This window comes from Macaca thibetana, chromosome 1 (assembly GCF_024542745.1).
Source record: "Macaca thibetana thibetana isolate TM-01 chromosome 1, ASM2454274v1, whole genome shotgun sequence".
NCBI lineage: Eukaryota > Metazoa > Chordata > Mammalia > Primates > Cercopithecidae > Macaca > Macaca thibetana.
In genome coordinates, this window is record NC_065578.1 from 213587588 (window position 1) to 213602605 (window position 15018).

Below are 15018 nucleotides of genomic sequence, written 5' to 3' on the forward strand. Positions count from 1 at the left end.
CTCGTTGTCTTTGGATCTTTGGTTTTCAGCAGTTTGAATATGCCTAGTATTTGTTTGCTTACTTGTTTGCTTTTATGTATTCTAATGCTTGATGGTTTCTGAGCTTCTTGGATCTATGGTTTGGTGTCCATCATTAATTTTTTGGAACATTTTTGGCTATTCAGACATTTCTTCTAAGTTACATAAATTACTCAAGTATGCCAATTTTAATATTTTTTACATGGTCTTTCAGCTTTGAATTCTGTTCTTCTATTTTTTCTTTTTCTTTTCAAGTTAAATATTTTGAGATAATTTTAGACTCACAGGAAGCTGTAAGAAACAGCACAGAGAGATTCCTTGTACTTTTTACCCAGTTTCTCCCAGTGGTAACAACTTGAAAATCTATAGTATAAAATCCACACCTAGAATATTGATGTTCACACATTCAATATGTAGAACCTTTTGTTTTTCAGTGCTGCAAAGGTACAAAAAATGTATTATCATGCAGTTCGTAGTTCAAAAGTTCGAGACTCATCTCCCTGGGATAAAATCAAGGTGTCAGCAGAATGGAATTCATTTCTGGAGGCTCTAGGAGATAATCCGTTTTCTTGCCATTTCTGACTTCTAGAGGCTGCTCACCTTCCTTGTCTCATGGCCTCTTCCTCCATCTTCAAAGTCAGCAGTAATGGGTTTAGTTCTCATGCTGCCGTTTGTCTGGTCCTTTTTATCTAATTCCCTCTCCCAGTTTTAAGAACTCTTGTGATTCCATTGGACCCATCTGGATAATTAGGATAATGTCCCTATTTTTTTTTCTCATTATACTTTAACTTCTGGGGTACATGTACAGAATGTGCAGTATTGTTACATAGGTATACATGTGCCATGGTGGTTTGCTGCACCCATCAACCTGACACCTACATTAGGCATTTCTCCTAATGCTATCCCTCCCCTAGCCCCCCACCCCTTGACAGGCCCCAGTGTGTGATGTTCCACTCCCTGTGTCCATATGTTCTCATTGTTCAACTCCCAGTTATGAGTGAGAACATGCGGTGTTTGGTTTTCTGTTCTTGTGTTTGTTGAGAATGATGGTTTCCAGTTTCATCCATGTCCCTGCAAACGACATGAACTCATCCTTTTTCTGTGTCTGCATAGAATTCCGTGGTATATATGTGCCACATTTTCTTTATTCAGTCTATCATTGATGGACACTTGGGTTGGTTCCAAGTCTTTGCTATTGTGAATAGTGCCACAATAAACATACATATGCATATGTCTTTATAGTAGAATGATTTATAATCCTTTGGGTATATACCCAGTAATGGGCTGGCTGGGTCAAATGGTATTTCTGGTTCTGGATCCTTGAGGAATCGCCACACTGTCGTCCACAATGGTTGAACTACTTTACACTCCCACCAACTGTGTAAAAGTGTTCCTATTTCTCCACATCCTCTCCAGCATCTGTTGTTTCCCGACTTTTTAATGATCGCCATTCTAACTGGCATGAGATGGTATCTCATTGTGGTTTTGATTTGTATGTCTCTAATGACCAGAGATGATGAGCATTTATTCATATGGTTGTTGGCTGCATAGATGTCTTCTTTTGAGAAGTGTCTGTTCATATCCTTTGTCTACTTTTTGATGTTTTTTTTTTCTTGTAAATATGTTTAAGTTCTTTGTAGATTCTGGATATTAGCCCTTCATCAGGTGGATAGATTGCAAAATTTTCTCCCACTCTGTAGGTTGCCTGTTCACTCTGATGATAGTTTCTTTTGCTGTGCAGGAGCTCTTCAGTTTAATTAGATCCCACTTGTCAATTTTGGCTTTTGTTTCCATTGCTTTTGGTATTTTAGACATAAAGTCTTTGCCCGTGCCTATGTCCTGAATGGTATTGCCTAGGTTTTCTTCTAGGGTTTTTATGATTTTAGGTCTGATGTTTAACTCTTTAATCCATCTGGAGTTAATTTCTGTATAAGGTGTAAGGAAGGGGTCCAGTTTCAGTTTTCTGCATATATGGCTAGCCGGTTTTCCCAACACCATTTATTAAATAGGGAATCCTTTCCCCATTGCTTCTTTGGGTCAGGTTTGTCAAAGACCAGATGGTTGTAGATGTGTGGTGTTTTTCTGAGGCCTCTGTTCAGTCCCATTGTTCTATATCTCTGTTTTTGTACCAGTACCGTGCTGTTTTGGTTACTGTACCCTTGTAGTATAGTTTGAAGTCAGGTAGCATGATGCCTTCAGCTTTATTCTTTTTGCTTAGGGTTGTCTCAGCTATGCAGGCTCTTTTTTGGTTCTATATGAACTTTAAAGTAGTTTTTTCCAATTCTGTGAAGAAAATCAAGATTGATGGGGATAGCATTGAATCTATACATTACTTTGGGCAGTATGGTCATTTTCATGATATTGATTCTTCCTATCCATGAGCATGGAATGTTTTTCCATTTGTGTGTGTCCTCTCTTATTTCCTTGAGCAGTGATTTGTAGTTCTCCTTGAAGAGGTCCTTCACATCCCTTGTAAGCTGGATTCCCAGGTATTTAGTTCTCTTTGTAGCAACTGTGAATGGGAGTTCACTCATGATTTGGCTGTTTGTCTGTTACTGGTGTATAGGAATGCTTGTGATTTTTGCACATCGATTTTCTATCCTGAGACTTTGCAGTAGTTATCAGCTTAAGGAGATTTTGGGCTGAGAAGATGGGGTTTTCCAAAGATACAATCATGTCATCTGTAAACAGAGACAATTTGACTTCCTCTCTTCCTATTTGAATACCCTTATTTCTTTTCTTGCCTGATTGCCCTGGCCAGGACTTCCAATACCATGTTGAATAGGAGTGGTGAGTGAGGGCATTGTGTATTGTGACAGTTTTCAAAGGAAATGCTTCCAGTTTTTGCCCATTCAGAATGATATTGGCTGTGGGTTTGTCATAAATAGCTCTTCTTATTTTGAGATACTTTCCATCAATACCTAGTTTATTTAGAGTTTGTTAGCATGAAGCAGTGTTAAATTTTGTCAAAGGCCTTTTCTGCATCTATTGAGATAATCATGTGGTTTCTGTCATCGATTCTGTTTATGTGGTGGATTACATTGATTGATTCGTGTATGTTGAACCAGACTTGCATCTCAGGGATGAAGCCGACTTGATCACAGTGGATAAGCTTTTTGATGTGCTGTTGGATTCGGTTTGCTAGTATTCTATTGAGGATTTTCACCTTGATGTTCATCAGGCATATTGGCCTGAAATTTTCCTTTTTTTGTTTTGTCTATGCCGGGTTTTCATACGAGGATGATGCTGGCCTCATAAAATGAGTTAGGGAGGATTCCCTCTTTTTCTACTGTTTGGAATAGTTTCAGAAGGAATGGTACCAGCAACTCTTTGTACGTCTGGTAGAATTTGGCTGTGAATCCATCTGGTCATGGACATTTTTTGGTTGGTAGGCTATTAATTTTTGCCTCAATTTCAGAACTCGTTATTGGTCTATTCAGGGATTTGACTTCTTCCTAGTTTAGCCTTGGGAGGGTGTATGTGTCCAGCAATTTATCCATTTCTTCTACATTTTCTACTTTATTTGTGTAGAGGTGTTTATAGTATTCTCTGATGGTAACTTGTATTTGTGAGATCTGTGGTGATATCTCCTATATCATTTTTTTTGTGTCTATTTGACTCTTCCCTTTCTTCTTTATTAGTCTGGCTAGTGGTCTATCTATTTTGTTGGTCTTTTCAAACCAACTCCTGGATTCACTGATTTTTTGATGAGTTTTTCATGTCTCCATCTCCTTCAGTTCTGCTCTGATCATAGTTATTTATTATTTTCTGCTAGCTTTTGAATTTGTTTGCTCTTGCTTCTCCAGTTCTTTTAATTGTGATGTTAGGGTGTCGATTTTAGATACTTCCTGCTTTTTCCTGTGGGCATTTAGTGCTATAAATTTCTCTCTCCATGCTGCTTTCAATGTGTCCCAGAGATTCTGGTACCTTGTGTCTTTGTTCTTATTGGTTTCCAAGACCATCTTTATTTCTGCCTTCATTTTGTTATTTACCCAGTAGTCATTCAGGAGCAGGTTGTTCAGTTTCTATGTAGTTGTGTGGTTTTGAGTGAATTTCTTAATCCTGAGTTCTAATTTGATTGCACTGTTGTCTGAGAGACTGTTATGATTTCCGTTCTTTTTCATTTGCTGAGGAGTGTTTTCCTTCCGTTTATGTGGTCAATTTTAGAATAAGTGTGATGAGGTGCTGAGAAGAATGTATATTCTGTTGATTGGGGGTGGAGAGTTCTGTAGATGTCTAATTAAGTCTGCTTGGTCCAGAACTGAGTTCAAGTTCTGAATATCCTTGTTAATTTTGTCTCGTTGATCTAATTTTGACAGTGGGATGTTAAAGTCTCCCACTATTATTGTGTAGGAGTCTAAGTCTCTCTGTAGGTCTCTAAGAACTTGCTTTATGAATCTGAGTCCTCTTGTATTGGTTGCATATATATTTAGGGTAGTTAGCTCTTCTTGTTGCATTGATCCCTTTACCATTATGTAATGCCCTTTGTCTTTTTTGATCTTTGTTGGTTTAAAGTCTGTTTTACTAGAGATTAGGATTGCAACTCCTGCTTTTTTTTTTTTTTTTGCTTTCCATTTACTTGGTAAATATTCCTCCATCTTTTTATTTTGAGCCTATGTGTGTCTTTTCACATGAGATGGGTCTCCTGAATACAGCATGCTGATGGGTCTTGACTCTTTATCCAATTTGCCAGTCTGTGTCTTTTAATTGGGCATTTAGCCCATTTACATTTAAGGTTAATATGTTATGTTTAGTTTGATCTTGTCATTATGATGCTAGCTGGTTAGTTTGTTCATTAGTTGATGCAATGTCTTCATAGTGGTGATGGTCTTTACAATTTGGTATGTTTTTGCAGTGACTGGTACTGGGTGTTCCTTTCCTTGTTTAGTGCTTCTTGCAGGAGCTCCTGTAAGGCAGGCCTGGTGGTGACAAAATCTCTCAGCATTTGCTTGTCTGTAAAGGATTTTATTTCTCCTTTGCTTATGAAGCTTAGTTTGGCTAGATATGAACTTCTGGGTTGAAAATTATTTTCTTTAAGAATGTTGAATATTAGTCCCTACTCTCTTCTGGTTTGTAGGGTTTCTGCAGAGAGATCTGCTGTTAGTCTATGGGCTTCCCTTTGTGGGTAACCCAACCTTTCTCTCTGGCTGCCCTTAACATTTTTTCTTTCATTTCAACCTTGGTTGAATGTGACAATTATGTGTCTTGTGTTCGCTCTGCTTGAGGAGTATCTTTGTGGTATTCTCTGTATTTCCTGAATTTGAATGTTGGCCTGTCTTGCTAGGCTGGGGAAGTTCTCCTGGATGATATCCTGAAGAGTGTTTTCCAACTTGGTTCCATTCTCCCCATCACTTTCAGGCACACCAATCAAACGTCGATTTGGTCTTTTCACATAGTTCCATATTTCTTGCAGGCTTTGTTCAATCCTTTTCATTCTTTTTTCTCTAATATTTATTTCATTAAGTTGATCTTCAATCTCTGATCTCCTTTCTTCCACTGGATTGATTCGGCTATTGATACTGTGTATCCTTCACAAAGTTCTCGTGCTATGTTTTTCAGCTCCGTCAGGTCATTTATGTTCTCTAAACTGGATATTCTAGTTAGCAATTCGTCTAACCTTTTTTCAAGGTTCTTAGCTTCATTAGAACATGCTCCTGTAGCTCGGAGGAGTTTGTTATTACCCACCTTCTGAAGCCTACTTATGTCAGTTCATCAAGCTCATTCTCTGTCCAGTTTTGCTCCCTTGCTGTTGAGGAGTTGTGATCCTTTGGAGGAGAAGAGGCGAGAAGAGGCATTCTGGTTTTTGGAATTCTCAGCCTTTTTGGACTGATTTCTTCCCAATTTGGTGGATTTATCTAACTTTGGTCTTTGATGTTGGTGACCTTTGGATGGGGTCTCTGAGTGGATGTGCTATTCCTTTCTGTTTTTTAGTTTTCCTTCTAACAGGCCCCCCTGCTGCAGGTCTGCTGGAGTTTGCTGGAGGTCCACTCCAGACCCTGTTTGCCTGGGTATCACTAGCAGAGGCTGCAGAACAGCGAAGATTGCTGCCTGTTCTTTCCTCTGGAAGCTTCATCCCTAAAGGCTACCTGCCAGCCAGAGCTCTCCTGGATGAGGTGTCTGTCGGCCCCTCCTGGGAGGTGTCTCCCAGTCAGGATACACGGGGGTCAGGGACCTACTTGAGGAGGCAGTCTGACCCTTAGCAGAGCTCCAACGCTGTGCTGGGGGATCCGCTGCTCTCTTCAGAGCTGTCAGGCAGGGAGGTTTAAGTCTGCTGAAGCCGCGACCGCAGCTGCCCCTTCCCCCAGGTACCCTGTCCCAGGGAGATGGGGGTTTTATCTATAAGTTTCTGACTGGGGCTGCTGCCTTTTTTTCAGATACCCTTCCCGGAGGAGAAATCTGGCAGTCTGGCCACAGCGGCCTTCCTGAGCTCTGGTGGGCTCCGCCTGGTTGGAACTTCGGACAGGACAGCTTTGTTTGTTTACACTGTGAGGGTAAAACCACCTACTCAAGCCTCAGCAATGGGGGACGCCCCTTCCCCCTCCAAGCTCAAGCATCCCAGGTGGATCTCAGCCTCCTGGCGTGCCGGAAGTGAGAATTTCAAGGCATTGGATCTTAGTTTACTTGGTGTTGTGTGGGACCTGCTGAGCCAGACCACTTGGCTCCTTGGCTTCAACCCCCCTTCCAGGGGAGTGAACGGTTCTGTCTCGCTGGCCTTCCAGGTGCCACTGGGGTATGGAAAAAAAGTCTCCTGCAGCTAGTTCAGTGTCTGCTGGAATGGCTGCCCAGGTTTCTGCATGAAACCCAGGGCCCTGGTGGGGTAGGCACCAGAGGGAATCTCCTGGTCTGCGGGCTGCGAAGACCATGGGAAATGCACAGTATCTGGGCCAGAGTGCATGGTTCCTCAGGCTCAGTCCCCCACAGCTTCCCTTGGGTAGAGGAGAAAATTCCCCAACCTCTTGCACTTCCCGGGTGAGACAATGCCCCACCCTGCTTCTGCTCGCCCTCTGTGGGCCGCACCCACTGTCCAAGCAGTCCCAATGAGATGAACTGGGTACCTCAGTTGGAAATGCGGAAATCACCTGCTTTCTGTGTCAATCTCACTGGGAGCTGCAGACCAGAGCAGTTCCTATTCAACTGTCTTGCCACCAAGCTCCTATTTTTGCTTTGTCCTTTCAGTTTGAGTCATTTCTATTGACCTACCTTCAAGGTTTTTGATTCTTCCCTCAGCTGTGCCCACTCTACTGATAAACCTATTGTGAAAAAATCTTTTCTTTTTCATTTGTTGCATTTCCATTTAATCCTTTCTCATATGTTCTACATCTCTACTAAAATTAAGCATCAGTTTTAGCATGTTATCCACCTCGGCTATTAAAATCTTTAATATATTGTAGTTAAACTTTCTTGGATGCTAGCTTCAATATCTGTTTAATATTTGAGTCTAGATGTGCTAACTGCTTTGTGTTTTTCTTAATATATTGATATGCCCCATAACTTTTTAAAGGAAAGATGGACATCTTGTATAAGACAGTATAGACGAAGGTTTTTACGCTTGATAATAAGAATTTATTTCTTCTAGGTGTTGGATATGGAAAGGTAAAGGTCATCTAGTTAAGATTTCAGTTGGGTTTGGGATTTGTTGCTGCTATGCTTACCGTTAGTAAACCAAGGATTTTAAATTACCCTAGTGTTGACTTTGTGTTTAGGATGAGACATGGTTTGCAAGGTGGATGTTGTCAGTGTCTGCTCCACCCTCAGGTTAGGTCTCCCCTTTGCACTGCACCTCAATGGTGGTCTAGTAATGTGTTTGCTCCTTTTCTGGCAAGAAAATGCTATGGATTTGTTATAGAAAAATCTTTGTTTTTCTGATTAAGCTTTGATGTTAGGCAGCCACTGTGTTTATGGTTCTCCGAGGTGGGACTTTCTCCGTGATCCTGCCCCAGACCTCCACCTATAATTAGGTCTGTGATCACTGGGTATATCTGTCCCTACCCTCCAGGGTTGGAGGGCTTTCCGTGTCCTGCCCCAAGCTTCAATGGGTTTCTACCAGCAGCTTAATGTCAACAGACTTTGTTGTTCTTTACAGTGAAGAAAAGTCCAAGTAGGATTTCATGCCTTTTCTGCAGCAGCTGCTATCCTTCAACCCCAAGTTTATGCAATGGAGATGGCTTTTGTAGAAATCTTACCAATTATTTTTGTGACAACTTGGTGAGGTCCATGGAGAAAACTCTAAGATTGGGTGCTATTTCTCCTTATGTCTATATTCCAGAGAGGCTGCATATTCTCTTGGCAGACAACACTTGCTTTTAGCAATTCATTAAAAATATTAGCTGAATTCCTTTTTTTTTTTTTTTTTTTTTTGAGATAGGGTCTTGCTTTGTCACCCAGGCAGTGACACAATCATGGTTCACTGTAGCCTCAACCTCCTGGGCTCAAGCAATACTCTTGCCTCAGCCTCCCAAGTAGCAAGGACCACAGGCATGTGCCACCACATCTGGCTAATTTTTGTCTATTTTTTATTTTTTTTTTATTATTTTATTTATTTATTTATTTTTAAAAATTTATTTATTATTACTATACTCTAAGTTGTAGGGTACATGTGCATAACGTGCAGGTTTGTTACATATGTATACTTGTGCCTTGTTGGTGTGCTGCACCCATCAACTCGTCATTTACTTCAGGTATAACTCCCAATGCAATCCCTCCCCTCTCCCCCCTCCCCATGATAGGCCCCGGTGTGTGATGTTCCCCTTCCTGAGTCCAAGTGATCTCATTGTTCAGTTCCCACCTATGAGTGAGAACATGCGGTGTTTGGTTTTCTGTTCTTGTGATAGTTTGCTAAGAATGATGGTTTCCAGCTGCATCCATGTCCCTACAAAGGACACAAACTCATCCTTTTTGATGGCTGCATAGTATTCCATGGTGTATATGTGCCACATTTTCTTAATCCAGTCTGTCACTGATGGACATTTGGGTTGATTCCAAGTCTTTGCTATTGTGAATAGTGCCGCAATAAACATACGTGTGCATGTGTCTTTATAGCAGCATAATTTATAATCCTTTGGGTATATACCCAGTAATGGGATGGCTGGGTCATATGGTACATCTAGTTCTAGATCCTTGAGGAATCGCCATACTGTTTTCCATAATGGTTGAACTAGTTTACAATCCCACCAACAGTGTAAAAGTGTTCCTATTTCTCCACATCCTCTCCAGCACCTGTTGTTTCCTGACTTTTTAATGATCGCCATTCTAACTGGTGTGAGATGGTATCTCATTGTGGTTTTGATTTGCATTTCTCTGATGGCCAGTGATGATGAGCATTTTTTCATGTGTCTGTTGGCTGTATGAATGTCTTCTTTTGAGAAATGTCTGTTCATATCCTTTGTCCACTTTTTGATGGGGTTGTTTGTTTTTTTCTTGTAAATTTGTTTGAGTTCTTTGTAGGTTCTGGATATTAGCCCTTTGTCAGATGAGTAGCTTGCAAAAATTTTCTTCCATTCTGTAGGTTGCCTGTTCACTCTGATGGTAGTTTCTTTTGCTGTGCAGAAGCTCTTTAGTTTAATTAGATCCCATTTGTCAATTTTGGCTTTTGCTGCTGTTGCTTTTGGTGTTTTAGACATGAAGTCTTTGCCCATGCCTATGTCCTGAATGGTACTACCTAGGTTTTCCTCTAGGATTTTTATGGTATTAGGTCTAACATTTAAGTCTCTAATCCATCTTGAATTAATTTTCGTATAAGGAGTAAGGAAAGGATCCAGTTTCAGCTTCCTACTTATGGCTAGCCAATTTTCCCAGCACCATTTATTAAATAGGGAATCCTTTCCCCATTTCTTGTTTCTCTCAGGTTTGTCAAAGATCAGATGGCTGTAGATGTGTGGTATTATTTCTGAGGACTCTGTTCTGTTCCATTGGTCTATATCTCTGTTTTGGTACCAGTACCATGCTGTTTTGGTTACTGTAGCCTTGTAGTATAGTTTGAAGTCAGGTAGCGTGATGCCTCCAGCTTTGTTCTTTTGACTTAGGATTGTCTTGGAGATGCGGGCTCTTTTTTGGTTCCATATGAACTTTAAAGCAGTTTTTTCCAATTCTGTGAAGAAACTCGTTGGTAGCTTGATGGGGATGGCATTGAATCTATAAATTACCTTGGGCAGTATGGCCATTTTCACAATATTGATTCTTCCTATCCATGAGCATGGTATGTTCTTCCATTTGTTTGTGTCCTCTTTGATTTCACTGAGCAGTGGTTTGTAGTTCTCCTTGAAGAGGTCCTTTACATCCCTTGTAAGTTGGATTCCTAGGTATTTTATTCTCTTTGAAGCAATTGTGAATGGAAGTTCATTCATGATTTGTCTCTCTGTTTGTTACTGGTGTATAAGAATGCTTGTGATTTTTGCACATTAATTTTGTATCCTGAGACTTTGCTGAAGTTTCTTATCAGCTTAAGGAGATTTGGGGCTGAGACAATGGGGTTTTCTAAATATACAATCATGTCATCTGCAAACAGGGACAATTTGACTTCTTCTTTTCCTAATCGAATACCCTTGATTTCTTTCTCTTGCCTGATTGCCCTAGCCAGAACTTCCAACACTATGTTGAATAGGAGTGGTGAGAGAGGGCATCCCTGTCTTGTGCCAGATTTCAAAGGGAATTTTTCCAGTTTTTGCCCATTCAGTATGATATTGGCTGTGGGTTTGTCATAGATAGCTCTTATTATTTTGAGGTACGTTCCATCAATACCGAATTTATTGAGCGTTTTTAGCATGAAGGGCTGTAGAATTTTGTCAAAAGCCTTTTCTGCATCTATTGAGATAATCATGTGGTTCTTGTCTTTGGTTCTGTTTATATGCTGGATTATGTTTATTGATTTGTGAATGTTGAACCAGCCTTGCATCCCAGGGATGAAGCCCACTTGATCATGGTGGATAAGCTTTTTGATGTGTTGCTGAATCCGGTTTGCCAGTACTTTATTGAGGATTTTTGCATCGATGTTCATCAGGGATATTGGTCTAAAATTCTCTTTTTTTGTTGTGTCTCTGCCAGGCTTTGGTATCAGGATGATGTTGGCCTCATAAAATGAGTTAGGGAGGATTCCCTCTTTTTCTATTGATTGGAATAGTTTCAGAAGGAATGGTACCAACTCCTCCTCCTTGTACCTCTGGTAGAATTCAGCTGTGAATCCATCTGGTCCTGGACTTTTTTTGGTTGGTAGGCTATTAATTATTGCCTCAATTTCAGAGCCTGCTATTGGTCTATTCAGGGATTCAACTTCTTCCTGGTTTAGTCTTGGAAGAGTGTAAGTGTCCAGGAAATTACCCATTTCTTCTAGATTTTCCAGTTTATTTGCATAGAGGTGTTTATAGTATTCTCTGATGGTAGTTTGTATTTCTGTGGGGTCGGTGGTGATATCCCCTTTATCATTTTTAATTGCGTCGATTTGATTCTTCTCTCTTTTCTTCTTTATTAGTCTTGCTAGTGGTCTGTCAATTTTGTTGATCTTTTCAAAAAACCAACTCCTGGATTCATTGATTTTTTGGAGGGTTTTTTGTGTTTCTATCTCCTTCAGTTCTGCTCTGATCTTAGTTATTTCTTGCCTTCTGCTAGCTTTCGAATGTGTTTGCTCTTGCTTCTCTAGTTCTTTTAATTGTGATGTTAGAGTGTCAATTTTAGATCTTTCCTGCTTTCTCTTGTGGGCATTTAGTGCTATAAATTTCCCTCTACACACTGCTTTAAATGTGTCCCAGAGATTCTGGTATGTTGTATCTTTGTTCTCATTGGAGAGGGACTCATTATGTTGCCTAGGCTGGTCTCAAACTCCTGGGATGAAATGACTCTCCCACCTCAGCCTCTCAAAGCATTGGGATTATAGGCATAAGCCACTGTCCTCAACCTGAATTCTTTTCACCTATGTGTGGCAGTGTCTTCCTCAGATGAGTAAATGCTTATGTCCTGTCTCTTTATCCTTAGGTTTTGGATTAGTTTGTTACTCGGCAACATCAACTCTATGGTTGTGTTCAAGAAAAGTTGTGAATTTGGAGATATAGAATTTTTCTTCTTTCTAGCTTTCTCCATCCTATACAGATGGCCCACAGGCTTTTAAAATCAGAAGTTAGTATTTAGAAATAACTATTTGAAATCTCTCATATTAAAGAAGTTGAGACCTAGAGAGATCACACCCCTAACTCAACTATCACTGAGTTGTTCAACATAACAGGTGCATGTTAGAAGGGCAGAAAATTGGAAACAACCTAAATCACCCCTAGGATGTGGTTAAATAAATGACAATATGTCCACGTAAGTGAATGTTATTGAGCCTTTCATGATTTTATAGATAACTTTATTGACACTGGAAAATGTGTATTTTGGCCAGGTGTGGTGGCTCTCGCCTGTTATCCCAGCACTTTGGGAGCCCGAGGCAGGTGGATCACAAGGTCAGGAGTTCGAGACCAGCCTGGCCAACATGGCAAAACATCATCTCTACTAAAAATACAAAAACTAGCCAAGTGTGGTGGCACGCGCTTGTAGTCCCAGCTACTCTGGAGGATGAGGCAGGAGAGTCACTTGAATCCGGGAGATGGAGGTTGCCGTGAGCTGAGATTGAGCCACTGCACTCCAGACTGGGCAAGAGTGAGAATTCATCTCAAAAAATAATAAGTAAAAAAATGTTTATTTCATGAAGAAAATGTAAACAGGAGATTATAAGATACTAGATACAATATGATTGCTTTTTATTGTAAGAAAAAAGTAATCAATGGCAGCATATGGGGACTTATGGTATCTTGTTTTTATCGGTACAGTAATATTTACTGCATTGTAAATCATAATAGATAATTTTATGCATTCTAGGTATAATCTATTGTATTAGTCTGTTCTCACACTGCTAATAATTATAGACATACCTGAGACTGGGTAATTTATAAAGAAAAAGGCATTTAATGGACTCATAGTTCCACATGGCTGGGGAGTCCACACAATCATGGCACAAGGCAGAGGAGGAGAAAGGCATGTCTTACATGGCAGCAGGCAAGAGCGTGTGCAGGGGAACTCCCCTTTATAAAAACCATCAGATCGCGTGAGACTTATTCACTATCATGAGAACAGCATGGGAAAGACCCGCCCTCCCATGAATTGTGGGAGCTACAATATGAGATTTGGGTGGGGACACAGACAAACCATATCATCTATTTACAGCTATATAGAAGTATATGTACCTCTGGGAACAGGAAAAAAAAATAGTATTAAAGTGGTTGAATTTGCAATGTATGTTTCTCTTTAAGTTTCCTATATTGTAAAAATGAACATAATGTTTTGAGGAAAATATTCATTGTGAATATTTAAGTTTTGTCCAGAGGTCCTGAGTTGGATATGTGAGGTAAGATGCTCGTGAACACTGCAGATAAACTGATGCACACACAGTCACAGCAGCTGATTCTGACTTAGGAACATTTCACTCTCCTTTTCCTTGGTTCATTTTGGTGGTTAAGATCTCTTCCAGAAGTAACATACATCAAGAAAGAAGAGATTATACATGTCTAGCAAGGCCTGTCAGAAATATATTTGGTGCCCTTGATAATTTCTCAATCAAGACAGAGAACACCAAGGTACAACCACATCGGGCATCGGAGCTGGTACGGCAAAGGGGAAGGAGAGATTCCTACTTCTGTTGATGACACTGGAACCTTGCAAGCTGGACATCTTGGAACAATAGACACAGCTGCTCGACCTCAAAGGTGGAGCAAACACTTCTGCATGTTGCAAAGGCTAGTTATTGCCTATTTGGTAGGCAAAAAAATTTAAATATTTGGCATAAAAGTATAAAATGAATTGAGTCAAGAATTTGACATTTATTCAATTAACAAGTTGGGGTTGGAAGCTAAATTTAAATCTTACACAAAATGAAACTTCCAATTAAAATGTCAAAAGATTGACATCACAGAATGAAAGAACCAGGAACACTGGAAGCAGGGACCTTTGTTGTTTTTATTCAATAGGAAGGAACATTTCTTTCTTCTCCATATAAACTGGATGTTCTTTGTTGAGCATTGTCACTGCTAAAGTGCTTTTTCATTGTTACACTGCATCAATCGTTTCCCTGTGGCAGGGTACTAATTTATCAGTTGAAAAGCCACTAGGCAATGACTACAAACATTACAGGAAGCAGGTCAATATGATTATCGTCACTCTGTAACCGAGAAACCTAAAATGCAAAGAAAATTATGTAGCCTCAAGTCCCCAGGAAGCCAGCGTCTGCATTTATTGCCTAGATTTAGCTATTTTATTATCTCAGTCCTTCAGACAACCTTAACGTATTAAAGAAATTGCCTAGGGATGAGATCTTAGTGATTGTCTACACAGAATGTATGTGTGTGTGTGGTTATTTCCCATAAACATTGAGTTCTAGTTTCTCTTGCACGGTCAAGGCCGTGATGCTAAAAAGCTGCAAGAAGTTTTTCCCTGGCTCAGTTATGCTTTTACAAATTTTGCAAAATGGTTCTCTGCTAAATTAGAATAGACAGCTCAAGCCGTGCCAGAATCATAAAGCATGTGCATTATTATTCTTAGGTTAGAAATATTTGGGGTGGAGGGTAGATGGTAGCATGGCAGCAAAATATTCTCTAACTCACCAAGATGGTGAATGTAAAAAAGAATGTCAGCAATAATCAATACCATTCTTCACAAAAATAGTAGGCAGAGATCCCGCAGCTTTCATACCCAGTTCATACTAATATCTACAGGTGTGTATTAGTTTGTTCTGGTTCTGAATGTCATAAACATCTCAGGACTAGGTAAAGAATCAAGAAATTCATGGAAATATATGTGAAGCAAAAGAGAGAAAATACTTCCCTCAAGTCTTACTTGCTGCGAAGAGAGAAATCCTGTGTGGATTTTATTTTAATTGAATTAGAATTCAAAGAACAAGGGAGGGAAGGAAAGAGGTGGAAAGGATGCTTAATCATCATGTCAGAAAAGAAATTCTTTCTAATAAATGTGAAATAGGACAAT

The 15018-nt window shown here is 40.0% G+C and overlaps 1 protein-coding gene across 6 annotated transcripts in view; it reads right to left on the minus strand.

Moving 5' to 3' along the window:
* Nucleotides 1–15018, minus strand: part of PLD5 (phospholipase D family member 5) — a 422686-nt gene that overhangs the window by 64611 nt on the left and 343057 nt on the right. The window lies entirely within an intron of this gene.